Genomic DNA, 26,442 nt, shown 5'->3' on the forward strand with positions numbered 1-26,442 from the left:
CCTGACTTCCCAGAGGATGGGCTGGTAAGCCAGGTTCTTCAGATGTTGCAAATTGGATCTACAAGTGTGTGAAATCTGTGGGCTGGAAGAGTTGCGGAGAATATCTACTGACTCCAAGGTGTGTAAAGAAGGGTTCACTTAGTTTAGAGGACTTGCTCTTCCTGGTCAGGTATCTTCAGGACTGGTGTGCAAGAGTAGCTGGAATAGTGTGTCCCAAGTACAGCTGAGCTTGAATTTGTAGATATGTTTGTCAAATTAACTCCTTCAAGAACTCTTAGAGGAGGAGGAGGAAGAGGTTGTCTTGACACATGACAAAATGACAGGTCAACAGAGCTTTGTTTTCCCCATTTTGGGGAAAGTTCAGCTTGACTAAGATCAAGCTGAGTGATAGGAGGACCCACAGTCTCTCTGTGGCCTTATTTAACCAAAGGAGAGACTGATTAGAAAAGCAAGTGACAAAGAACTGAGGGAGACATCCAAGCAACACTTGCACAAGATGATTTCTTCTGGGCACTGATGGAAGATGCAGAGGCAAGAGAACTGATGCCATCATATAGGTAGGATGCAGGAAGATTATGTTGTTGCTGGGAGTGGCATTTGGGTTCCTTCAGTTCCCAAGTAATCGAAGTCATCATTCATGGTCCTAATATCTGTTGCTTTTTGTTTTCTGAATAGCACTTTTTTTTTTCTAATTTAAAGAACTATAGATATCCACTGCAGGACTCTGGTCAGCCTCAGTCCACTTCATTCTCTTATTAGCAAATCAGCTTCCAAAACAGATGAAATAATAGAACCAGTCTAATCTAATTGAGAGAGGTGAATGGTACACTTAAGGATCTAGGTGCACTGCAGATTTCTCAGGTATATCCACAGTGCTTGGAGCCTGTGGATGTTCAGCTTGTGCATCACCTTGCAGATTGAATTTTTTTAGGCTAGCAGAGAATACTTTTAACTCGTGGAATGGGTACCCATTTTGCATGGGAACACCAGCATCTAGCTGGTGGTTGTCTACACCTAAGATTGACCATAAAAACTTTTTTTTGAAAACTTTCTTTTAAAGCTATTAACTCTGTGCTGTGACAGAAGACTGTCAGAGTTTTGCCTGGCTGGCAAAGGCCAGTGGTTCCTGCTCCTTGATGTCACTGAAATGGGAGCACAGCACTCACCTCTCCTATACTGACATTTGTGTGCAGGACAAAGTGAAGGCTAAGAGTGAGAAAAGTCTCTGGTGATTCTGCATCTTACTGTTGGCCTCAAGTTTGCCAGACTCTTTCATGTGGACAGATTTGGTCTTTGAGGTCATGTGGCAATTCTGCTATGGTGATGTTGGTTTTTTTCCCTGCAAATCACAGTGGTAGCCACTAAAGTACATGAAACTTCAACTGTGTATTTTTTTTAAAGTATGAATTAGGTAATGGGGGATGTCTCTCTTCTTGGGACAAGTGTCACACTTTGGGATGCCTTGTTGTCTCAGTCAGTGTCTGAACTTCTTGTTCTTCAGTTATTCACCCAGAGAGCTTTAGGCTCTTCTGTGACTGTTGCACTTACTATGTTGGCTCAGTCTCCTGATCTCGTGCCCTTTCTCTTCCTGTCTCCCTTCTTCTCTAGCCAGGTTCAAGAACTCCCTTAACTGTTTTGTGGTTGATCAGTCAGTTAATTGCAAGCAAACTCCCTGGCCTTGTTGCAAATAGGGGATAACAGAAGCAAAGGACTCTTCCCAGTAGGTGGTATGAATGAGGCCATTTCTAGGGGGTTGTTTAGTTGTATGAACATGAGCTGTGTGGTGGTACAGGCCCTCAGGGCCAGAGAATTGATTCTAGCCTGTTTTAGTATATAATAGTCACACAGGCAATTTGTTCAAAGTTCACTGTTTAACTACAGATCTCTGTAGCAATGTCTGCTGCCTCTGAATGTAAGCAGAAATATAATCTCAGGAGTCTCAGGATTCCTTGCTGAATTCATGGCTGGCAGACAGTTACTAATGCCAGCCTCAGAGTTGGTAGTTTTCAAGGTACAAATTACACCTGGAGCTGGGCCTTGAAACTGTCTTTGTTTTTCTGTTTGACACCTGCATCTCTCAGCATTTCAGGTTTTTGTGCAAATAGACGGCTCTTCACATGGTTGCATTGCCCTTTTACTCTGAAGAAATGGTAATATTTTCCTTTGGTAGCTCTCCCAGGGTGGGGTTCCACTACCCTTTGAGGGCCTGCTGCAGAACTTTTGCATATTTGGGGAAGCAGCAATACCCAGGATTGGGGCTGTTAGCTTTCACACCATCCCTTAAGGTTTGCTGTGGTGTGGTCAGCTGACAAATGTACTCTCCAGTCAAGATCCTGCAGGTGGTGAGGCTTGTGGAAGTGCATCTGTGAATGGCTGTGTGACCATGTTACGTGATGCACAGTATCTGCCAAGCATTAGAGTGATACTAGATTCTTGGCTAGACTGATATCTGCCTGGGAAGAGGATCCTGGCTGGACCTTTCTGGTAAAGAGGAATTCTCAGACTCTGGTGTGTGAAGTGCAGCTACTATATTAGTCTTTTTCAGTGTTTTTCTAAGACTTGTAGGGTAATGGGGAGATAGCCTTTGCAACTCCTTTCTTGGTAGGAGCCTTGTGGGAGATACCAAATGGGCTGTAACTCTTGTTGAGGCCCTGATGCAGCTGAGGAATCTGTGGCTGGTAGAGCCTGCACAAACTTATGTTGCATATGGTTGCGAAGCCAGCACTCAAATTACTCACCTTTCCCTCACAAACATGCTCATTGCAGACATGCCAAAGATGAATGGGTTTCCCTGCTGGCCTGTAAGAGTCAGTGATGGCATGACTCTGTAGGACAATGGTAACACTCATCTTCACTGGCACGGGGTCCTGGAAGATGGTGTGTTAGTGCTGAATAGCAGATGTTGGCCTCCTTACAAAGATTGTTGAAGAGGTACCTTGATATCCAGAACATTCTGTTCCTGTTGTTCATCCTGTGTGTTTGTGAGCTGTTCCTGTCAGAAATAGAATGGTGATGGCTCAGGTGAGCTGGTCTGCTGTACCAGTACCACATACCTGAACAGACTGCTTGGGCATCCTGCTTAACCTGGAGTAAAACCTAGGGTCTGTGCAGCAGTTTTGGTAGTCCCATCTGGAGGAAAAAGCTAGGGCCACAAACTGGTGAGAGAACATGTCAGAAGCTCTCTGGCAGGAGCACAAGCAGTAAATGCAGCTGATGTAGAAGTATGGGGACCAGCGCATGCAGGTGTTGCAAAGAGTGCTACACCAAGGTAGGAGCTCTCTGAGGTATCTGCTTTTGTGATGAGACATAGGCAAGTGGTGAACATAGTGCATGTGTCTTATAAGAGAAATGTGTAAGTGAGAAGACCATAGGATGGCTACTGAGCTAGGGATCACTAGTGTGCAGTGTAGACATGAGCTGCGAGAGGGAGACTGCTCCCTGGGAAGATGTTTTTAGCAGTGTAGATGTAACCTAAGGTAACTGTAATGCAGTGTTTGGAACCTAACCACATACACTTTAATATGTATTTCTAATGAATTAAAGGCACTATTAAAAGCCACATGTAAAGAATGGCTATTTTAAGCCAGGTTTCTACAAAATGTTACCTTTACCTCTAGTAGGCATCCTGTTCTTCTGAACAAAAAATGTTGTATATAAATATATATACCTCATTATATATCCATTCAGGTATGTGGTAGTGGCCTGGCAGGTCAACTCACCTGCAGCCATCACCACTCTCTTTTGAGGGGAACACATAATGTATATGCACAAGGGGAGCAACAGTGGGAACATATATATATAAATAAATATATAAAAATATATATTACAATAACAAGAAATATTTAAAATTTGTTTTATAGGAGGACTATTTTATTTCTGGCAATAAATCTTATAAATCTTATGTTTGTGGTACAGATATATTTCATACCTTCCATGTAATTATTAAAAATTCTAAATTAAAACCAGTAAACTAGGCCTTCCTCAACAGCTATGAGGTTGTAATTAATCCCTTTTCAGGAACAGAGGTCCTCCTAGTGCCTTTAGAGTAATACTGTAGGAGGAGCTGTATCATGTATGCTCAAAGTATCTTGCAATTGTCATGAAAATAAAAAGTAATTAACAGCCTTACTGTTCTCATTATCTAAGTTCAGAACTGTTTCAGGGCTAGGAGTTTAATTAGAAAATGATTGGATAGCTTCCCCTTAAGAGCTATTCATTGTTTCTTTTTATCTTTTGATTATGTAAACAGGTTTTTAATATTTGTTGTTTATTGTCCTACTGCTGGGGAAAACAATTACATCTTTGCTTTATTAGAGTCAAACAAAGAAGACTGGGAGAACTGCAGAAACCTTTCCATTTTCATGATGAGACTGTTAAAACCACCCATCAGTGTGTGTAATTATTTTCTATGCTTAACTTGCATTTTAAAAACAATGTATACTATAAAGGGTACTGGCCAATCAGTAGTAATTAGTCTAAGATTTTATGCCATTAAACCAAAATGAAAGGGAATTCTAGCCTACTTTGTCTATTACCCTTATTCTTGCTGGACTCTGAATTGCTTGTAAAGCAAAATTTTTATATAGTGAAGACTTGAAAATGCTGCATAAGTAACACTTCCATAATAGATAGCATAACATTAACATTTACTAGAATCTTTATAAACATATTAAAATTATGTGACATAGTCAAAGCATAATAGCAAGTTCTGTTTGGAAAGTTCCACTTCTTCCTTGTGTGACTTTCATGATGCCAAACTACTTTAGGTTTGATGCAAAATCATGTTTTGGTACAATGGCACATGGACCTTTAGGCAGGTGAAAAGCTTGACATTTGTAAGCTGAGCTATTCTTCAGCTTGATCAAAAAAACTGTTATTGCATTGGGTACTTTGGCTGACAATGTGCTAGAATTATCCAGCTTTGAGAAATTCAGATGTTTTGGTAATTTGAATCAGTTGAAAGAAGAAAAAAGTGTTTGGAAAGACATTTAGCTTCTCAGAAGTGTTGATTGTTTTTTTTCTCCTTCCTGTAGGTGTAAATTAAGTGTTTAAATAGTTAAATGTATCATTCAAAAACATTTTCACCATGAATTCATCATCTTGAACCACATTTTTCTGCTTTCCTCTATTCTTGCGAGAGCAATTTTAAGAAGCATATAATATTCATCCTTGAGGTAACAGAGCATCCATTGTTCTATGTTGGTGAGCCAGTGAACTCAGCACAGCAGCAGATCAGGCTGATCAGTGGGGTACAAGCCCTCAGCCATGCAGCAGCTGATACTAGAAGCTTGCTGTGGATGGGATGAAGATTGTGGCTTTCCTTGGGTTTTAATTCTATCTTTCAACTCATTACAAAGTTAGTCTTATAGGACACTGGATCAAGCATTTCAAGGACTATCCTTACGGTACTAAGGTAGGCAACCTGTTTTCAAAGCCTGTTATCTATCTTGCTGCTGAAGAAGCACCACCACCCATACCTAGAAGCTGTTTAGCTGCTGTGATAAAATGTTGCTTACCTAGAGGGATAAAGAATGGGAATTTCTAAGTTTTCCAACCTTTGAATGATATCTCCTTTTCTCCCCTGGTCTCACCAGTCATTGAGTCCCTCCTCACCTTTGGAAGGAAGCCCAAAGTTGACCAGAGTGTACTCTATCATGGAGCTAAACTCAGTGAGAAGAGGAAGTGCCTACTTTGCAGGGATGGTGTATTAAAAGTGTTTGTCTACAAGATGTAAGTGTCTGATAGTAGTATTCATGGCCATGTATGTCAAAATAGAATTCAAGACCTTTACTAGCCAAACTAGCCTGTAATGAAACAACAAGTTTATTGTGGATAGAAGAGTCATTTTTCTGGTAGGCAAGTGGTTTTGTTTCTTGAGCTGACTTCTTCAGTCCAGTGAAGGAAACCTCAGAGGAAGAAAATAACTTTCTTAGTGCTTTGACTTGCAGAATTTTCAGATGATCAACTATAATTCCTTTTTCTGGGCAAGAGCCTAAGGTTTACTGTTTTGGAAGTAGTTCTGCATTTTGCAGTATTTATTTAAAAAAAAGTCTTTCTGAATTGTTGTGAAGTCACTTGTAACAAGAATTGAGATATGAATTATATTGCAGAATGGGTTGAGCTGCATTGAATACAGATAGCTCCCACCCAAACACACTTTAAAGTTGCTTGTCTTTTGTTTGGGGAGTTAAAAGAATGTTAATTCTGCAGCCTGTCTTTTTAGATTCTGATTCAATACTGAGCATTGGAGAATATATTGTCAGCTTTCTCCTTACTGTTCTGTTAATGAAAGAAAGCTCTCTGTAACAGAAGCTCTTTAATCTCTTGATTAAGAGCGGATGCATTGAGTCCTGGTACAAATCTACTCAGTCTTATTTCTCAACATGAGCAACATAGGACTAAGAATTCCAGATGATTATTTTTAATCTAGATTTCCTTAAATGAATTTGTGTGCAACACTTGTAAACTTTGTCACTGAATGTCCTTTGCTAGATGTGAAATCATCTCTCAACTGAGCTTTTTTTGTCCTGAATAAAAGGCAGATTTTCATATGATGCTGAGCACAAAGTATGCTGCCTTAGCAATGAGCTGATGATATCTTCATCATTACTGATTGCACTATTTGGAGAGAAGCTAACATTTGGTTTGGCTGAGTGAACTGAGATATCTCCGAACTGGCTAGAACGTAATTTCTGTAAGATGTCAGTTGGCTTGTAATAGTCTTATGAGTGAACAATCAATCATAGTTGAGATTGGACCCATATATCTCATGCATACATTGAATTTGTATATCTGTTGGATCTGAGGCTGTCAAAATTCTAAATAATTTTATAGCCCTGTTTGAATTGTGGCTGAATGCTGACCTTTGTAAAGCCAACCACATCCAAGTAGATATAATTACAATATTCCCAAATTTGGGTATCTGTTTCACCTGTCTCTGCTTGCATTTATTTAGGACTTTTCTTATTTCCTTGGAAGCTCTGACTTTCTGACCATACCCACTTGAAATGTTTCTGGAGAATCTGTTCTCAGGTGTGACTTTGATTAGGAGAAAGGAAATAAATCAAAAGATCAATCTTCTGTTGTGGAAGAATCCAGTACTTGCAGACACATCTGCCATATTTAGAATAAGTATTACAAGGAAAGTTTAATTTTTCTATTTGAGGTGTTTTGTCATCAATTTAAGGTCTGATTCAGGGATATTTGAAGTATATAAACTGATGGATTTTCAGTTGCATATGATACAAGATCTCAAATAATGAAGCCAATGCTTTTGCACAGGACTTGTCGGACAGGGAGCACAAAGATGTTAATGATGCATTAACACACACAACATATGGTCTGAAAAAAAGCATTTATTTTTGGTCATTTTTAAATTGCATAATTTCATTCATAGTCTCTTGGATGCTATGTAAATACCATTTGTAGCAGGTCAGATTCAAATCATATTAATAGTCATATAGGCCAGTCATATTTGTAGCAGGTCAGATTCAAATCATATTAATAGTCATATAGGCCAGTCATATTTTTGCTGTTACAGTCTGGTAACACCTGATGCTAAGTGAATCATACTGTTAAAGCTCAGAGTGTGACAGTTGTTATTCTTCAGATTAATCACACACAAGTACTTTTGCTGATGTACATATTACCTTGAACAACTCAATGATATTCAATATTCATGTCATCACCCACTTATTGTTGACAGAAAAATACTCATTTTTAGCATCCCATTCTAATATTAGAAAATATTTTTGATTGGGCATACAAGAGATAATACTAAAACAAAAATGTAATTGAGAGCATTTTAATTTATGTTCTAGTTTTTTCATTCCTTTCTCCTTCCTATCCCTTTCTCATCCGGGTAATTTCTAGGGTGTATTCTTGATAGGACTTGTACTGTTCATTTGAAGGCATGGTCATTTACAGCCATGCAAACATTTCTACTGTAGTCGTCTTTTCCAAGCTTAATAGGCAACATATATCCCCTTTTCTCTTGGTGAATTGCATTTGTTCTATCATAGGTGGAGAACTGGTAGAGAAGTAGCTGGAGTAGTTATGAAGGTTAGAGAATACAGATGAGTTATCCTACCAAGACCTGTATTTTATATCCTGTTTTCTTTCAGCTGTTGAACTGCTTTGCTGCTTTCTGTGTTCCTAGGGTGTTGCACTGAGAGGCATGAATGCACAAGAATGTGCTGTGTGAGTAGACCTATCTCCGTTAATGTGCAGCACAACTTTGTATCTTTGCTACTACTGCTATGGAAAATGTATTTCTTAATTCTATTCTTTGGAGGCGTAAAATTAGTCATCTAAAACATCTACCAATGGCAGAAGAAAGTCTATTAAACAGCAGGTGAAAATCTAAGAGCTATTTTAAGGTAAATGTTACCCACATCAATTTGTATACCAGAAGTGTGAAACTATGTTTTGAATCATCTTGCAGTCCTGATTAGTCAATGATTTTTTTCCATGTGGTGATCTGTTTTGGAGTGAGATGGAAAAGACTTGCGCTGCACACCATTCCTGTGCATTTAAACTAGCTCAGGCTGTGGCTGTGCATTAAAAAGTGGGCAATGAAAGATAGCTTTTCAGGTTTCTTTAGTTTGCTATCTTTATGCCTTTGACTTTCAAACAGCTGCTCACTCTCCATAGCAAACTGGCATTTTTTAAACTGTTTGCTTTCCTGTATAGGCATTTCCGTAAATTTTAATTTCTTAATTCATTCTGTATTTCTTAATTGCCATGAGATTAAAATAACCCTTGAGACTTTCTGATAGCCAGTACTAAACATTTGACAAATAACAAAGTATTGTGTAAATATAAAATGACTGGATCAACAGAGGATTTAAGTACCAAAAAGCTGTATGGAAGACAAAGCATTTATTGGGCTGCTAAGCAAAATGTATTTAGCATGCATATGGGGCTTCATATAAAATTGCTGAGTACTGGACTGTTTCCCCCTGTGTGTGTTCTGTCAGGACACAGGTGCACATGTACTGCAGCATTGTCCAAGTTAAGGACAGGCAGACAAGTCAGACAATAAGTGAGATGTCAGCTGTAAAATTAACCTTTCCATCTGACACTGCTTAAAGAAAAATATACTTTGGGGTAGTAGATACCATGTAGAATCTGTTTCAAGTAGCTCTGGTAGTGACTAAGCACATTTTCCTTCAGGACTGAATATTAATGTTCAGCCCAAAGAAGGGTTTGCAGATGTGGCTACCCTAGCAACAGCAATGAAAAAAACTTCTTCAGTAATAACACATAATAGAGGTAATTTGGGTGGACTTCTTAGGCAGTTTGAAATAAGTAATGAGATTGGATTAAGACTATGGATTCCATTTCCTTACATTTTATTTTAGAGATTTACTTTCCTTTGTCTATCTTTGTCTCTATTTTTATTACCTTTCATATGTGTTTTATCCTCTTTATAAAAGTTAATGATTGATAAATATTACCAGAGTGTGAAATAAATATTCAGTTCAGTATCAAATATAATATACTTATTATATCACAACATGATTATAAACATATTTCTGCGAATCTAAAATTCAGCTAAAGAGCCAGGCAAGTGTCTTGGCTCAAAAGAGGTGCATCAGAGGATGGGCTGGCCTTATAAACTTGCAAGTGCTCAGCTGTGGTGGTATTAGGCTAAGCTAATCACTGCTGAAGAAAATGACTCAGAATACTAAAAGTAGCTTCTGGCTGTAGCCTGTGGCTCAGCCAGGGGAGGAATGTAGCTGTGAAAAGGCTATGAAAAAGTACCATGACAGGCTCAGAGAGAAAGCAGAAGGAAATGTAGTTTCTGTAGTGGTACTGACAGCCTGGTTATTTGGGGTTGGCAGGCCTGGGACCTGCAGCTACAAAGGCTGAAAAAGGAAAAGTAGCTGCTGAAAAACAGTCAGGGAAACAGTTTGAAAACAAAGAAAAATCAAACCCAAACAAAAAACCACCTGGATGATGGAAAGGGCTCTTGGAAGAGCAACTGTGCAAGGAGTAGGACTATTTGTCACTGATTCGTCCTGAGCAGAGTAGGCAACCCTGGATGTCAGCTTGGTTGGCTTGTCTTGTTTCACAGATTAGCTTGCTCGATACAATAACTGCAAAAGCTCTTCAGTTTAAGAAAGACGCAAGCAACCTTTTGATCTAGGGCTTCCTATCTGCCCTAATACAATATTTTCCCAGATACTTTAAAAAAAAAATTAGTGTTTTGTAAAACAGCCCTGAATATGAATGCTAATGTACTGTGTATATCAGTGACCTCTGAACAAGTTACTAGTGTAAGCACTGGTTCAGTGATGACAGTATACCTGAGGGAACCTAAGACTACAGGAAGAGACAAGGTATACAGGGAAAAGTAACATCTTTGTTATCATTTGTTATATTTATTTGAACCAATTAGTGGAAAATTGAAATTGGGCCCAATTTTCTAACTACACTGCTGGGCAGCATTTTACCTGTCTGAAAGTGTGACCACTGCTAGACTTGTCTTTTGGTGCTCTCCCCTGCCTCCAGTGCCCTGCACAGGCAAAGCACATATTTCTCCCCCAAATCCTGGTCTTCCTCGAGCTCCTGTTTCCCACTTAATTTGATGATTTTCTCCTTAGAGTCCCTGAAGTTGGTCCCTGGGAGCTGGACTTTTAGCTTCCACAGCAGCTGTTTGGTGAAAAGGGAATAAGCTCCCATTCTGAACTCAGTCTGTTCTTTCTTCAAGGTCTGCACCAGCAAAGACTTTGCCTGCTTTTTGGATGCTGTTTAAGAGTCAATTGGAGCCTGACAGAAAGCTCATGAACATCTCAACAGGTCTCCAAGAATGTGAGAAATGCCCTGCTGGGTCAGACCAGTGATTTGTCTCTGGCAATTGGAGATGCTATTTGGGGAGAACACATGATTCTAGTGGCTTTCTGCCATTCATTCCCTAATAACCCCATTCATTTCATTAGGGATGTTAGAAGGTAAATTCCTGCCTATTCCCTTCACTATCTGGTTATGGACCTGTTGTTCATGAATTGGTATAATCCCTGTTTTATACCTTTTGCCTCCATGGCCTTCTGTGGCAACAGATTCCAGCAGTTTACTGCATCTCATGTAAACAGTTTATATTTTAAACTTATTTTCATTGATTGTCCCATAATTCTAGTATTGAAAGATTTGGTGGTAAGTTTTGCTTTTAAATTATCCTATGCCTTCATGATTTTGTAAGCCTTGCTCATATGCCCCTGCAACACTTTTGTTCTCCTCATAAGGCAGCTGCTCTCTCCCTCATCATTTTAGTTGTCTTTCTCTGTTCCTTCCCTAATCCTACTATGCCCTTCCCAAGATGTGGGGACCAGAGCTGCACACAGAGCTCAAGATGTGGGCTCAGCAGGGTTTTGTATAGAGGCAAAATGGTGCTCTGTTTTAGTACCCTTCTGGGTACAAGAGAAACTGCAGCATCAGCTGTTCAGAGCTGTGAGGTGCAAACTTCTGAAATATCTTCCTGATCTTGAGGCCATGTCTTGATGGCACTTCCCCAGATGTGCAATAAGCGTGGTCTCTGAAATTCCTTGGGGATGATTCTGTCCCTGCCATTTGAATTCATGCTGTTTGGAAAGCTGGAAATATGGTTTGCTCCTCCTGCTAACTGGAGGTAGACTACTCTTCCCCATGGGATGGCTAGTGATCAGGATAGTCCCCTGTGGGTTATGTTGGCATCACAGGGGTCCAGGGAAAGATTCCCCAAAATCCTGTTTGTGATAGCTCTTACCCACCTGTGTGGGCACCCACTAGGTAGGGTGGGAAATTTCCTATTTCTAGGCATGAAGATTTGACTGTACATCAACTCCCACCACTTATTTTGATTTTCGTGTTTTCTTTCATGAAATGTTTAATTCCTTTGCATCACAGGCTATTTTCCACATTAGCAATTCACTTTGATACCAGATTCCTTTGAGACTGTCATTTTGAGAAGCAACTAGTTTGTGATCAGAAACTGAAACCAAAAGATAGTCATTTCTGCAAGATATTCATTAACATTTATCCATAAATAGCTAAAGATCTTTTATTTAGAAAAGCATCTTATTCCCAGAGTCACATTATTGCAGAGTTAGACTATACTTCTCAGCCCTATGTCTGATAAAGAGTTCCTAGGTCCTAAATGTTTGTTCTCTACTGCTATCTGCAGTGGTCTAGTTCTGTTTGCACTGGGGACACCCAGTCAGATGCCCCTATTTTGAAGCAGATAGCCTCAAAATGGTCCTTTGACTTGGGAAAAAGATTGGGTATCAGCCTGTATTGCTTTTTAGCCAGTGGTTATTTGAAAACTTATTAAACATTTCATTGCAGATATAGGTGTTGTGGAATTTCAACTTGTGTAAATGTGATGGGAAGTGAGGGTAAGAATGCCCCTTAATACAGTGTGTTTTGGCTCTAATTTCTTTTGAGGATGGACACTCAGAAGCCCCATGTCTGTACTGCTAGGCAAAACAGAGCTAGGGATTATTCTCTAGCCTGAAGCCCAGTGAGTGGACTGCCTTCTTTCCATACTGTGTATAGTACTGAGTCTCTTCTGAGCCCTGTGTGATACTCCTGTGACTTGAAAACATTATTATTATTTTTCATGTTGCTTCAGTTTTAAGTTTCTGAAGCAATGCTATGGCTTCTCTGTTTGACAGGCCTCTACGCCTGTAACGCGAAGAGTTGCTAGCTATTTGCCAGGTTGTAGCTCATGATTCCAGGTTGCACCTAAAATGCTACTGCAGATTCTTTTCAGGAGAGGCATCTATCCTTGATACCTGTGTTTTCCCAGAAAAAAGGTCAAGCTCCCAAGAATGTTTCCTGCACCTCTTTGCTATCTTTAACAGGAACATGCCAAAATAAGGGCTGCTACCAGGTGCTGCCTTTTTCTCCAAGTTGTTTCTTCCCTAGAGGCGTGCTGCTGCCAAAGAGGCTACTGGCTCTATGGGATCTCAGAAAGTCAGCCTCAAATTAACTGTAACCTGTGATTCCTTTTGGTCTTTCATTCCTCAAGAAAATAAAAAGCTGAGATCCCTTTCTAAGAACTTCTGTAGCATCTGTGCACAGACAAACTGAAGACTGAGCTTAGGAGCTTGTGTTAGCTTTCTATCAGATAACCAGTACCTATCTACCACTAGGGTCTGACCATGAAAATAAACCTGTAGCAACTGAGAGTACAACTGTAAAACTGCAAAAGCTGAAGACAAGCAAGTCGTCTGGTCCTGACCTGCAGCACCTGCATCCTTGCAGAGCAGGTATTTCTACTTCCTCCCTATAGCTAATGATCAGCTTAGACTAGAGCCCTTTTTGGAATGGCAGAGTAGTTTCTCCCAGTGGTTTTATGGACTTCAAGTACATTTGCACACCTTGCACAGGAGTATGAGTTGTCTGTAGCTTGTCAAAGTATGGCCCTCCTGGCAACAGCTTGAATTCTCCTGCCTGCTGTTCATCTTTATAAACCATCAGGCTCAGTGGTGATCACCCACTCCTTTTTTTACCTCCCACTCCAGAAAATCTGGAAGTGGTTCCAGTTTCAGCCTCCAGCTAGGCTGTTCCTCCAGCAGTGCACAATGATGGCTATGCTCACAGGATGGGAAAGCCTGACTACTCTGTGCCAGGAACTGGAGAGGTGGGGGCTTTCTCTAGGTCCTTCATGTGGTCATAAGGAAAGGTGTTCCTCTAGGGAGAAGCTTATTATTATTACCCAGATGTTTACACATCTCTGGATGGGCTAATAGGCAATTTCTTCGCAGAGCAGGCAAACTAGGCTGTACTGGGGAGGTAGCAGTCATGCTAGCACTCATCAGAACATTTACCCTTCTTTGTTCAGACATTTCCATCCCAATACCAATCCCAGCCTTTGCTTTCATTGTGCTTCTTCAACAGAAGTGTTCATACAAGTACACCAAATAGCAAAGCCCAGGCAGTACTGGGTTGTGGAAGCCAGTGGTCATTCTGCAATGGAAAAGCATGCAGGGACTTCCAGTGGGGGATGCAATGCAGGCCCTGAGATGAAGATGCCTGGCTGGTGCACTGTGTGTCACTACAGATGCCTTTACTGTGGCATTTGTTGGCAGGGGTTCAAACATTGGCTCCTGTAAGAATTCGCTGGCATTTCCGCCCCTGTCCAGGAGTCTTCCTGGGTTCCCAGGAGACTGCCATATGGTATGCTTGCACCTTACAGCCTAGCTGTTTCTCTGGGCTCTCAATGTTCAGAAAATGAGGCAATTAATAAGCACAGTGTGCTATTTTGGAGTGGAGTGGGCTGATCCACATCTTGGGTGGCATAGTTAAGACCAAATACTCTTTGCAAAGTTTTCTTGATATTTTCTATCCTGAAGAAAAAAATTACATAGGTTTCTTTTATCTGTCTTTTTTCTTCATTATAGGTCACTGTATTCACAGACTGTGGGCATAATACTTGAGAGCCCATTTTTCTTCCTGAGGCATTTTACTGTAGCTATGTGAAGTCAGCAGTAGTTTTGTCTGCCAGTCCTATGCAGGAGGTAGGAAGATGTCTACAGAGGTGCAGGGAAGCAGCTGAACCCAGGGTAAGTGTTGGATCTATGCCCTGAGGCTAACAAGGACTAACTGTCAATAGCAGCTGTCTGTAAGAAGCTGAGCAAGGTTACAAAAAGGTAGCATGTGAACTGTAAGTTCAGCAAAGTGTTGACTCCATATAGCTGGAAAGAATCCAAACCAGACAGTGTTTCTCTGTGAAGTTGGCTTGTTTGTGATGTTTGATAAGCCATCAGTGAAAGTAATGAATTAGAAATTATCTGCTATAAAAGAGATTGAACAATATCAAGTCATCCTACAAGTGTCCTATGATTTGTAATAGACTCCCCAGCTTGACCGCAAGAGCCAGATTTCTCTACCTTCTGAATGCACTGTGAATCTCCTTTAGGAGATTAGGAGGAGGATTTACATACTTGGAAGGTGCTTGTGTTTGTATTCTGTGGGTGGAGCTCTCTGACATCTGAATACTTGTTACTGGGGAGTCTTTGCTTAAGTACTCGCTGAACAGCAGACAGTGTGGATGCATCAAGACAAGGACCATCCCAGTGACTTCAGTGTAAATATAATGCTTTGTAGGATCAAAGACCAAATGTTTTAACCCATTTATTATGGAAGAATCACAGAATGGCTGAGGTTGGAAGGGACCTCTGGAGATCATCTAGTCCAACCTGCCTTGCAGGATTACCTAGAGCATGTTTGCCCAGGATCCTGTCCAGACGGCTTTTGAATATCTCCAGGGATGGAGGCTCTATGACTTCTCTGGGCAACCTGTTCCAAAGGGGGAAGGAGTAGGAAGAGGAGTGAAGATAGGGAAGATTGGTAGCAACAACAAATTTAAGGTGTTAGGGCAAATGCTGCCTTTGCTTTAAGAAGCTCTCACAACTTCTCAGTTTGTGACAGGTCTTTGATGTTCAGCAGGGGAGAAGCATTGGGCTTCAGAAGTTTCTTCTGCCTCATCCAAAATCATCACTTATGGAAATAAAAGCTGTTAATTTCTGTTTCCTTTCTCTCACTGTCAGTCCTCAGGATAATTTTGGCAACTGCATAGGAAGGTTTCATGTTGCACAAGCTAGCAGCATCCCTGGTTCCCAGCCTACCAGGAAGAATGAGCAGCTGCCAGAGCTATACTGAATAAGGGGCTTGGAAAGGAAAAAGGGTACTGTGTGGAGGAGTTAAGCTATAAGCTAAAAGGTATTGGATATAGGTGCAGGGTATCCTTTCTACCCCTAAAACTGAGACAAATGTAAAAATAGGTCCCAAGTTTGTTGTCTACCTTCCCCTAGGCACTATTTTGAGCTGTCTCACTCCAAACTCCTGGGAGCAATGGGAGCTCCATACTGATCATCTGGGATAACAACCAGCTAGTGCAGGTAGTTTTGAAGGGTGTCAATTGTAATGATAGTGGTTCAAGGCTTCAAATCTTGCTACTGATATGTCATAACAAGTGCTGCATCTGAACTCAGTAGATTTTCTCACTCTTTTCACTCAAAAGAACTGTTTTAAAAGCTGAAGTCAAGCACACGAGAAGGATTTACAGTCAGGGGCATCTACTTGTGTATGATGGTATGATATTCAATTTCATGATCTCTTTTTTGTTAGACACAAAGTGCTGGATAGATGCTCAAGAGGACCTATTTTGGGCTGGATTATTTTAACTGTTTTAATATTTTACTTCACAATTAAATCTTGTAAAAGTTTGTAGGTATGCCTATCCGCAACTTCTTGGCAATATTGACTCCAACATGTTTTTGGTGCCTTAATTCTTACCTGTCGGTCTGAGTCAGAATGTAAGTAGTGAAGAAACATGTATACATGAAGAAATACATCCATGTGTATTGAATGAAAGCTTTGTGATTACACATAGTGCTTAAAGCCAGAAGAATAAACCAGAAGGTGTAAAATAAATCTCCCAATATGAAATTTAAGGAGCTTGGTGTAAAGGTGATTTGATTATGTTGTATAAATGCTTACACGTGGAAATGAGATCTGGTAGTGACAAAGTCTTCAGGTTTTTTAGACAAAAGCAAAATAGCTCAAAGGTGAAGTTCAAGCTGGAACCTGGAATTTGGAAGATGGGGCTTTCCACACATGAGGTAAGGATTGCAGCAGTTTGCAGATATGCCTGTACTGTCTAGGGACTTTAAAATGTGATTAGGGAGCTTTCTAAAACATGATTTTACTCCATCCTCTGTGAAGGTCCTTTGATCTGGGTAAGGAAGCCCACATGAACAGAGCTGTCTTCTGGCATTGGCTTGTGGGTCCTGACTCTAAGAATACTCAGTTTACCCACCAAACCTGCATGTGGCTCATGTAACCATCCATGCCTTGAAAGTCTGAGGGCTTTATATTCCAAATTCATTATTTGTAGTAATGTTTTAGAATTCAGTGCTGTTTCTTTTAGTTGATTACTTCACCTGACATTTCTCATTCTTTGTATATTACAATTTGTAATCAGCTTTTAATGCTTTTCCACTTACTAATACTGTTCATGTTCCAGCATTTGGCATATGCTAGGTTAGCTTTCTTTTTAAAGTCAAAATCTCCATAAGGCGTGGACAGATGTTGGTATCAAAACAGCAGCTGTAGCACCGCACTTCCACTAAACTAAGGGAGATGTTTTTGTTGTTGAGGATTAGTAGAATTTCAATGTCAGTAGTATTAGACAGAAGGAATGTTACCTCATACAGTCAAAACTTGATAACCACTTTTCTCCAAATCTCTGTTGCTGTTTTCCAAATGTCAGATGCAGTGGATTATAGCACACAGATCTATAGCAATTTCCTTGTTCAAAACTACTTATGAAACAGTTTATAGAACTTAGCTGATAAAACTGCTTGACACACTTTTGTGTTTGTTTTAGTAGTCCAGGATGCTGGAGGATGAATGACAATTTATATTTGGCCTGTAGCATTTTGTTCGAGTTAAACAGATCCCCAAGGGAGATTGACTTTTATTGATACACAGAATCTTGTTTAATATAAAAAATAGTGGTAAATTTTAAAAATACTGGTCAGATGACCTTCATTGATAGATTTCAGAGCAATACATAGGTTCAGATACCAGATCATAAAAGTAAGAATGAATTTTTGATTAACCTAGAGAAGCTGTTATCTTCATCAGCTAACTTCAGTTAGGGAAAGCAAAAAGGTTCTACCATGTGCTGCAACTAAGGGAATGTGTACTTGAATTACAAATGCTGGTTCCACTCTGCTGCTGACTCCTCTTTTCTCAGCCCTAGCAGTTTGAGTCCTGTCTGAAGGATATTCAGCGTGCTTTTTCCAGCCAGCTTTGAGGATATATGGCAAGTAGGGCATAAAATATGCCAGTTACACTTTTTCCCCTTGCAACTCTTTTGTTGTCAGGGCCCTGAGCACACTCCATCTCTTTGGGTTTTGTCTGCCTGTGCTCCAGGTCAGTGCTGATATGGTGCGGTCATGTAACCCTGGCTAAGACTGTAGTGAAGAGAGCTGTGTGAGGAAGAGCTGTGAGAAGCAGCTCCTTCACTCAGGAGTTGCATTTCAGCTCAGATGCTTTTCCTAGTGTGTGCCTGAGCTACATTGCAGCCATGTCCATGCCTGGCCATGTATGCTGTTGATCTGCACCCTGACCCACAGACTTGACTTCCTGGTGTGACCTTGGACCTACCTCATCCCTATGAACTTGTCTGGCTATCACTGACTCTTGGATGTCCTGGCTATCATCACTAGACCTGATTCTCACCCTAATTTCCTGACTTGACCTTGACCTGCCTTATCACTATGGACTTGCCTGGTGATCTGGAGCTCTGTTCATCTTGCTTGTGTACTGTGGGACTGCATCTTTGATGTTACTGCCCTGCCTGCCTTCCACCACCCTCTGCTCCCCTTTCCCTGGTGAGCAGCCTACCCTTGCTGCTTGCTGATGTTTGTAATGTGAAGCAGGCATTTTTGCTGGGAGAGTACTTCCAGAGGCAGGGCAGTAGCTTGAGGACAGCAACATGATGCAAAGTTGCACTAGAGCAGCCAAGGAGCTATTACTCAGTTATACTAAAACAATATTATAAAAGGTCAACTGTCCTTTAATAAAGAGGCTGCACTCCCACTTTTTATGTATCAGTTGTGCCTCTGTATTTATCTGCCTTAAAGTTTCTGCTGTAGACATTGCTGTGAACTTATACATTGCCATAATTTTTATCCCAACCTGAGAAGAATGCCTTAGTTTCTAGATTTCTTTGGTGCATGTCTGTCTTATGAAATAACTTAATATTTTCATTTATTGCAGTATGCTCTTCAGCACATTGTTTTCAGATGTATTTGAACATTACAGGCTTCACTTATAAGCCTAGAGCTTTTTTATGTTGGGTAGCAGATACAAGCAGACATGAACCTTTAAATACTTATACCTCTAAGTAGAATCCCTTGAAGTCATTGTAACTTCTTTATGAATAACGGTTTTAAGGATCAGTCCTCAAGATAAATTTATATTGCAGAACACATCTGCTATGGCAGTTTGCTGCTGTAAGACTGCTGCTTGCAACAGTTGTAGTTCATTCTGCTATGTAACTTTTACTCTGTATCATCAAATAGTTTGGGGACACAGCTTTCTTAACGGCTAGATAAAAAGGAATTAATAAATTCTTCTGGCACAGGAAAACTTGAGGACTAACTGTTACCATCTTCAGGCATGGCTTACTGTTAAAGAGCTTAGATGCCTATGTGAAGCTGTGCTACATTGAGTGGTTTACACTAAGTGCAGTAGAATCATACACTGTAAGCCAAAACCAGTGCAGACATGCTACTGAATAGTCAGGTAATTTAGTAGTACCCAAGCTACCCAAGCTTTGAATCAAAGTGGCTGTATTAGTGCAGTGTTCAGCACTGCAGTAATAGAGCCTCTCTGTCTCTGATCAGCCTGGGTCAAGCTCTGTCCTAGGGTGGCTGGATATTTCCAGGACCTGCCCTAGTTCAGATATATCTGGAGCCACAATGTGCAGTGCAGATGTACTTCTGCAGGTGCCAGCCACAGTTAATGTTGTTCAATGCTTCCCATTGTAAGTAAGACCCAGTTATAACTTTGTCAGACTGAAGTCTGTTATTCATCTCAGCTTGCATTTTTCTTGACAATTTCAGCAAAATTTTCTATGGAAAAATGGAGGAAACATGCCACTTTGTTAATAACAAAATAACCAATTTTTACAACTTTCCTATTGGAAGTCCAAAGCTATCTCTTAGCTTTGGAGTTGGGAGATGAAATTGGTGGGAAGCAAAGAGGGACTTCGAATCAGCTGCCCCTTTTGCCATCTCTGAAAAGAGATATTAAACTATGGAAAAAAAGCTCTCTGTAGAGTCTTGTGAGAGATTGAGTCGATCAGGAGATTAACCTGAATTGAGCATGCTCCAATCTGGAAATGCTGGCCTCAAGCATTTGCATTGCTCCTGAACGACAGGTCTGCTTGGGAAATCAAAAGAGCTTGTGAAGAACACCAAGAGTTGCGCAAAGTTTGTCTAGAAGGGAAAGCTTGATCCCTTTGATCAAGGGAGAGACTTTAAATCAAAGGTCCAACTTGCCAAGGTGGCCAATTATTAGGGGAAAAAAACAGGATGGGTGTTGATTCTTAAAGTTGTCTCAGAAAAGGAGAGTGACATAACTATGAAGAAGTCTGAGGAGCTAAAAAATACCATCCAGAAGATAAATTGGATACCCAATATGGTGGGGAACAGAAGCAGGTCCCCTCCCAGGGTACCAAACCTAAACTTCTTTGTCCTGGGTCCAATGAGTGGTGGTCCTGGGCAGCATCAGGAAGAAGATGACACTGGCAGCTTGTAGGGTCACAGAAAGGGTGAATGTCCATGAAAGTTCAGTTTTGATCACCCCTATGCAACAAATCAATTTTCTGTTTTAAGTTTTTTTCTTTCATTAGTTATTTTTTTCTCAGGGGGTCTTACACATCTGGGAGGATTCTCTTATCTCCCCTCTTACCTTAAGTCCTCAATCCCTTTTTTTTCCCCTGGATCTTTGAGTCCTGCTTCCCAACTAGGTATGAGAACTTGATGACTAAAAATGATTTTTTTGTCCTTACCCATAACTCCCAAAGCAACAGTGACAGATGCAGAAATTTCAAACTACAGGAGCTGATATGTTTTAGTACCAAAGAAAGTTCAAATGCAATTTACATTGCTATGCACATAAGAAATAATCCATCTCACAGACCACCTACTTTCCCCTTTCTTCCCTGGTGGGGAACAAGAAATTTGCAGCAAATGTAACTACAAACTCTGTTCGCATTGTATGCTAGCTCCATTTTCCCTATCTCTGGTCTTGTCTAAACTATAAACTTTGAGGGAAGGATCTGTCTCTTGATATTGCTGTTTGCACAAAGATGTAATACTGCTTTGAGGCTCTGTTGGCCCCAAAGCACAATGTAATATAGACAGCAATAATCTCAATGGAAGGGCTGGTGTGCTGCTGAAGTAATTTTTCCTTTTCAAACAGAACTTGTCAACACTCCAGTTTTTGTAAAGGGAGCTACTTTGAGGAGCTGGAGAAATGGCATTGTCAGAGAGGTCATCTGTGTGCTGGAGAGAGGCAGACAGGACAGTCTGCAGGGACTAAAGCATATCTGGCTTGGAGGAAATGAACTGCAGTTGAGGGGAGGAGTTTGTTTTGATGAGGCTGATCCCTGTAGAGGAGTCAGAGCCCAGGCTAGCTGTCTTTATGGAAGGTGACCCCATCCTGTCCTCATCTGTATGTCAGTGATGAACAACAAAGGCTGCAGAAACCCAAACCTTTCCAGACTTGGTGGCCACCTGCCCTCTTCTAGTAAGGTAGTAGCAAGGGAGGGCTGGACACGGCAAGCCTGTCACAGAAATGCCCGGGAGGGAGCGATTTGCCGCATATTCACAGGCTGTGTGTGCTGTGTGTCCGCAATGGGCTTCAGACCTCACACCTGTGTAAGAGGCAGTGCGCAAGCATCCCAGACTCTGCCCACAGGGACTGTGTCCTCAGGTGGCTGCAGCCTCCAGCACAGGCTGAAACCTCAGGCCTCACAGGGTGCCTTGGAGCTAGAAGATACTGTTCATGAGGCAGGCTACCAGCTAAGTTGCCAAAGGCTGATTTTAGAGAAAGAAGGCTCCAAGTAAAGGGAAGCCCATCCATCTGCCCATCCATCTCCCCATCCCCTCTTCAAGGAAAGACAGGGCAAGCAGCCTTGCAAAGAGTCCAATCCACATGAAGGCTTGGGCAGGGATCTTGCTGGAGAACTACGTGCAGGCCTTCATGTGGGGCTGAGACTTGGAGGGAGATCTAAAAAAACCCTTCTGGACTATGTCTTCCTGCAAAGAAACCTCCTAAAAGCCTGTTGTGCACTTCAGGTGCAGTTCCTTTTAACAAATGGCAGCCTGTTAGGATGTGCTCTTTGATGCACGACTTCCCCTGCAGATTACAAATAAGCACAGGTGGGCTTTTAAGCAATGTGAATCCCAGTAACAGGAGGGAGTGCAAGGAGGGATTGTCTCACAGACAGGATTATTTATTTGCTCTTCTTTTTCTCCAATTATCACTGATGTTTAGACCTTTTTCCCTTAAAATGTGGTACCTGCTGACTGATCCTCCTGACCTAACCCAACCCAACTGGAGGCAGGGTCTAAAACTTCTGCTTCCATCTAGTTAATCACTGTGTTGTCTTTTCCTTTCTCCTTTCTCTCTCTTTCTTTTTCTCCTTCACTGTTTGAAAGTTTCCAAAAGATTATATTAGGCCACAAGCCTATCTGTTTATTTGATTCTGACTTTTCACTGCTGTACTTCAATTTTTACTTCCTCTGCCATTTGTTCTCTGCTATGGTGATATCAAAGCTAAGTCTGGTTCTCTCCAATTCTCTGTTCTCTAATTGCCACTTTCAGAGGGCTGAGTGTAAGAATAAAATGGCTAATGTTATTTCTTCATTTCTTGTCTGAGCAATAACCACCCTGTTGCTCACAAAACTGTATTTTTACATAACAGTTCACAAAATCGTGTTCCTTAAATAGTTCTATTTCACCTAGAGATGTTCCACCTGTTTACTGTTAAATAAAAATAGACCACTAAAATTCCCACTCCTTTATTAGTTTTTTCCCTCTGAAATTAAAGTTATCATAGGGCTTAATATCCGGTTGCAGGATTGCAATAAATAAAATGTGAATTCAGTACTTTTCACTGTTGCAAACAAGCACATGTTCCAACATAGCCAAACCTTTAGCACTTCCTTAATATGTTTACAGTCTCATGGTCTTGTGGAGAGTATCAGTCTCATCAGACACCGGTATTGGGCACAGATGGCCAGGTTTCAGTAGCAGAGGCTTCCAGGGAGGTCTATGTGGGAGGTGACCATGAACTGCCCCATGCTGGTCCCTGCTGGCTCCGAAAAGGATGAAAACAGCCCATTGCACACCAAAACTGCAACTGCTCAGAGGAGCACATGACACCACTGCTCAAGTGTATTTAAAAAAGGGCAGTAGCCACTGGGGGCAGGGGACTCAGGAGGAGATGTGCGAGGATGAACATGAGAGCAGGCATGGGAAGAGAAATGTGAAGTGATGCATCTAGAGAAACGAGAGGGGGGAGGCAGGTGGCAGGGCCATGGCTGGGGATGCGGCTGGGGGTGCACTTGTGGAGGAGGCACTCTGGGCTGGAGGAGGGACACCTCTGAGGGACTGTAGGCCGTGGGTGACCCATGCCAGGATGGGGACACCCCTGAGGGACCGTGGACTGTGGGAGACCCACACCAGAGTGGGGACACCCCCAAGGGGACCGCAACCTGTAAGGTACCCACACCGGTGTGGGGACATCCCCAAGGGGACCGTGGCCTATAGGGTACCCGCACTGGTGCAAGGACACTCCTAAGGGAACTGCAACCTCTGGGGTACCCACATCAGTGTGGGGACACCCCCAAGGGGACTGTGTCCCACAGGGGAGCCACGCTGGTTTGGGAACCCACGCAGGGGCAGGGGAAGGAAACCACTGGGCACTGACCCCAACCTCCTGTGCCACCTGTCGCCTCAGCGAAGGGATGGGGGAGCCTGAGTGTACCCCAGGGTGAAAACAAGTGGGGTGATATTAGGAAGTAGGAAGGAGAGGGGGTGGAGTGATGTTGAGCTTTGGGAAAGGGGAGGAAAGATGTTTCCCTGTTTGTTTTAATTGGCAATAAATGAAATTCAGTGATATTGCCCAAGTTGATACTGTTTGGCCCACGACAGCTCAAAATGCAATCCTTAAATGTGTTCTTTTATCTCCCTGAACCCTCACATTTGCATATGTATGTGTGAGCTGTGTTTGGCCATGTTCCCTTAGGAAGTATTTGGGATACCTGCTCTACTGATTAACATTAGATTCATGCATGCCACGTTGGTCTTAGCTGCAGAATTATAGTCACCTAAGCATGTCATTGTCAGAGCTTGAAGTTGCAGGTATCTTGAACTGCATTGCTAATGTCTTAGAAGGAAACTGAATACTAAACCATCCTTATAACCCCCTATCAATATATTACAAACTAACACATTAATACATAAAATGCATATTGCTTTATTTCTCTATTGACAAGACCATATGCTGCCTTCTGTAAGCTGAGACCTCATATTTATGTCTGTGTTACACATGAGACTACACCTCTCAGGGACCTAATTGTTTTCTGTAGTAAATGCTTTAATATAGGCAACATGCCCAGCTGCCTACGCTGAGGTGGATTTTCAGGCCATCTGCTCTAAGCACGTAAGCAGAAGTCCTGAGGTAGGAGCTAAACCTTTCTACACCATCAGCAGAGAGGGTCTGCTACTCTGCTAAACAAAACAGCGAATTCAAGGGCTGATTCCCAGTAGGCCACACTGCAAAAAATTAAGTTCACTCCAGCCTCCATTTTGGAGCACACCAGCTATGTCTGAGACAAAATGTGGGAATGGCTGGGAATGGATTGCTCGGTGGACCTTTCCCTGCAAGCAATATGAACAAGACTACAGCAGATGTTCTTGGCCTTGCACAGTCTTCCAACGCAATCCCAGCACCCCTAGTGCTGCACATGCTCATGGTGCTGAGCAAACCCACTCCCAAGGAGGGCAAAGCAACTTTCTCATCCAGGACTCCTTCAAATAAACAACCTGGTGGCTTGGTGGCTGTAGCACCCTGGGTCTCCGTATTGAGCAGAAATAGGGCAGTTTCAGTGCTGCACAAATGAGCCTCTCACATAACCTGCCAGGGTGGCTCCAGCAGCTCAGCACTGTGCCCTGAGCAGTTCTTCAGATTAAGCCACCTCTCAAAGCTGGCTGCACCAAAGCTGCCAGCATGACTCAAGAGATGAGGGCCACTTGGCAGATGTGAGCCTGGTCTCCATTATGGCAGTGGGATGACCTGAGCCAGCATCTCTAGGCACAAGTGGGTGTATGAGGATGCAGAGTTAGGGCCCATCTTCCCCAGGGGGATCAGTCAGACTGACCTACAGTTCCCTGGGTCCTCCTTGTTGCTTTTTTTTTTCTTTTAATGGTTGTAAAGTTATCCTACTTTGAGTCACGAGGGACCTTTTCTGCTTGCCATGATTTTCTGTAGATGATAAACAGTGGCCTGCAATGACACACTTATCAACACTCCTGAGCAACCAGCAGCTGGCTCCCTGGGTTTGAATGCATGCAAGTCTTCAGCAGTCCCTTACTGCTGCTCCCCCACTGTTGGCTGCTGCTCTTTTTCCACTGTGCTGGCACATGCAGAGATCAGGGAGCAAGATTTGCACCTGATAACTGGTGCAAAAAGAATGGTGTTGAGTACTTCAGCCTTTCCTGTGTTGTCTGCTATGGGGTTTTCTCTCCCATTTATCTGTGGACCCGCATATACCTGTAGGTATCTCTTCTTACTACTCTCAATGTCCCTCACTAGTTTTAGTTCCAGTTGTGCCTTACTGATTTTATCTCTAAGTGCCTGAGTAGTGCTTCTGCACTCCTCCAAGTCTGCCCCTGCTTGTTTCAGGCATACTCCCTGTTTGTATTTCAGTTAGTTAGGCAAGTCCTTGCTTAACTGAAGGGGCTGTCATCTGAAATTCCCTGTGTTCCTACACAAGGGGAGAGTTCATTCCTGAGCTCTCAATAAGTTCTCTTGAAAAATCTACTAGCTCTTCTGGGAACTCTTCCTCTTCACGGCTGCTTCCCAGTGGGTTCTACCTACTTATTCCCTGAATAAATCAAAATCTGCTCTCCCCAAGGCAAGGGTCCTAACTCTGCTGCTCACCTTTCCAGCTCTCCTCTGGATCTGTCATCTTGTGGTTGCTGCAGCCCGAGCAGTGATCTGTGCTCTCATCCCCAGTTCCTCCCTGTTCCTCAGCAGGAGGTCAAGCCAGCATTAAGTGGAAAGCTGTGACTGGTGCCATTAGCATCTGTATTAGGAATTGTCACCAATGCAGTCTAGGAACGTCCTGGATTGCCTGTCCAATGCCATGTTGCTCTCCCAGCAGATGACCGAAATCCCCAACGAGGACAAGGGCTTGCAAGTGAGAGATATCTAGTTGTTTGCAGAAAGCCACACCCCCACCCTCCTCTTGGCCAGCAGTCTGTAACAGACCCCTACAATAACATCCCCCAAGTTCCTCCTTACTCTGATCTTGACCCAGAAACTCTCGACAGACACGTCTTTGGTTTGATACTGGAGCAGTGCACAGTCAAGGAGCTCCTTAATGTAAAGCATAACTTCCTCTTCTCTTCTCTGCCTATCCCTCCTAAATATCCTGTAGTCATCCATGGCCATGTTCAGTCGTGTGCCTGTATATTTCTTCCCATTTATTGCCCAAGCTCTGTGCATTAGTGTATGGATGTCTGAGGGAAGCCTCTGCATGTCCTCCTTTTGAATCCAAAGAAAAATGGGATTGGATAAGATCTGCCTAATTTAGGCATATAATTTGTAGCTGTGGTGGGAAGCGGGTGCACAAGTTTCCTATATAA

General features: G+C 42.0%; 1 protein-coding gene and 1 long non-coding RNA gene across 2 annotated transcripts in view; both read left to right on the forward strand.

The window, feature by feature from the left end:
* The window catches only part of SLC2A13 (solute carrier family 2 member 13), a 219,549-nt gene that overhangs the window by 25,580 nt on the left and 167,527 nt on the right, over window positions 1-26,442 (forward strand). The window lies entirely within an intron of this gene.
* On the forward strand, window positions 7,080-16,583 carry LOC112971028. The gene is made up of 4 exons (XR_003255233.1): window positions 7,080-7,131; window positions 10,715-10,815; window positions 13,134-13,250; window positions 14,385-16,583. It is a non-coding gene; the product is annotated as an uncharacterized LOC112971028 (long non-coding RNA).

The sequence above is a fragment of the Apteryx rowi genome, unplaced genomic scaffold (assembly GCF_003343035.1).
Source record: "Apteryx rowi isolate R43461 unplaced genomic scaffold, aptRow1 scaffold_423, whole genome shotgun sequence".
Classification (NCBI taxonomy): Eukaryota; Metazoa; Chordata; class Aves; order Apterygiformes; family Apterygidae; genus Apteryx; species Apteryx rowi.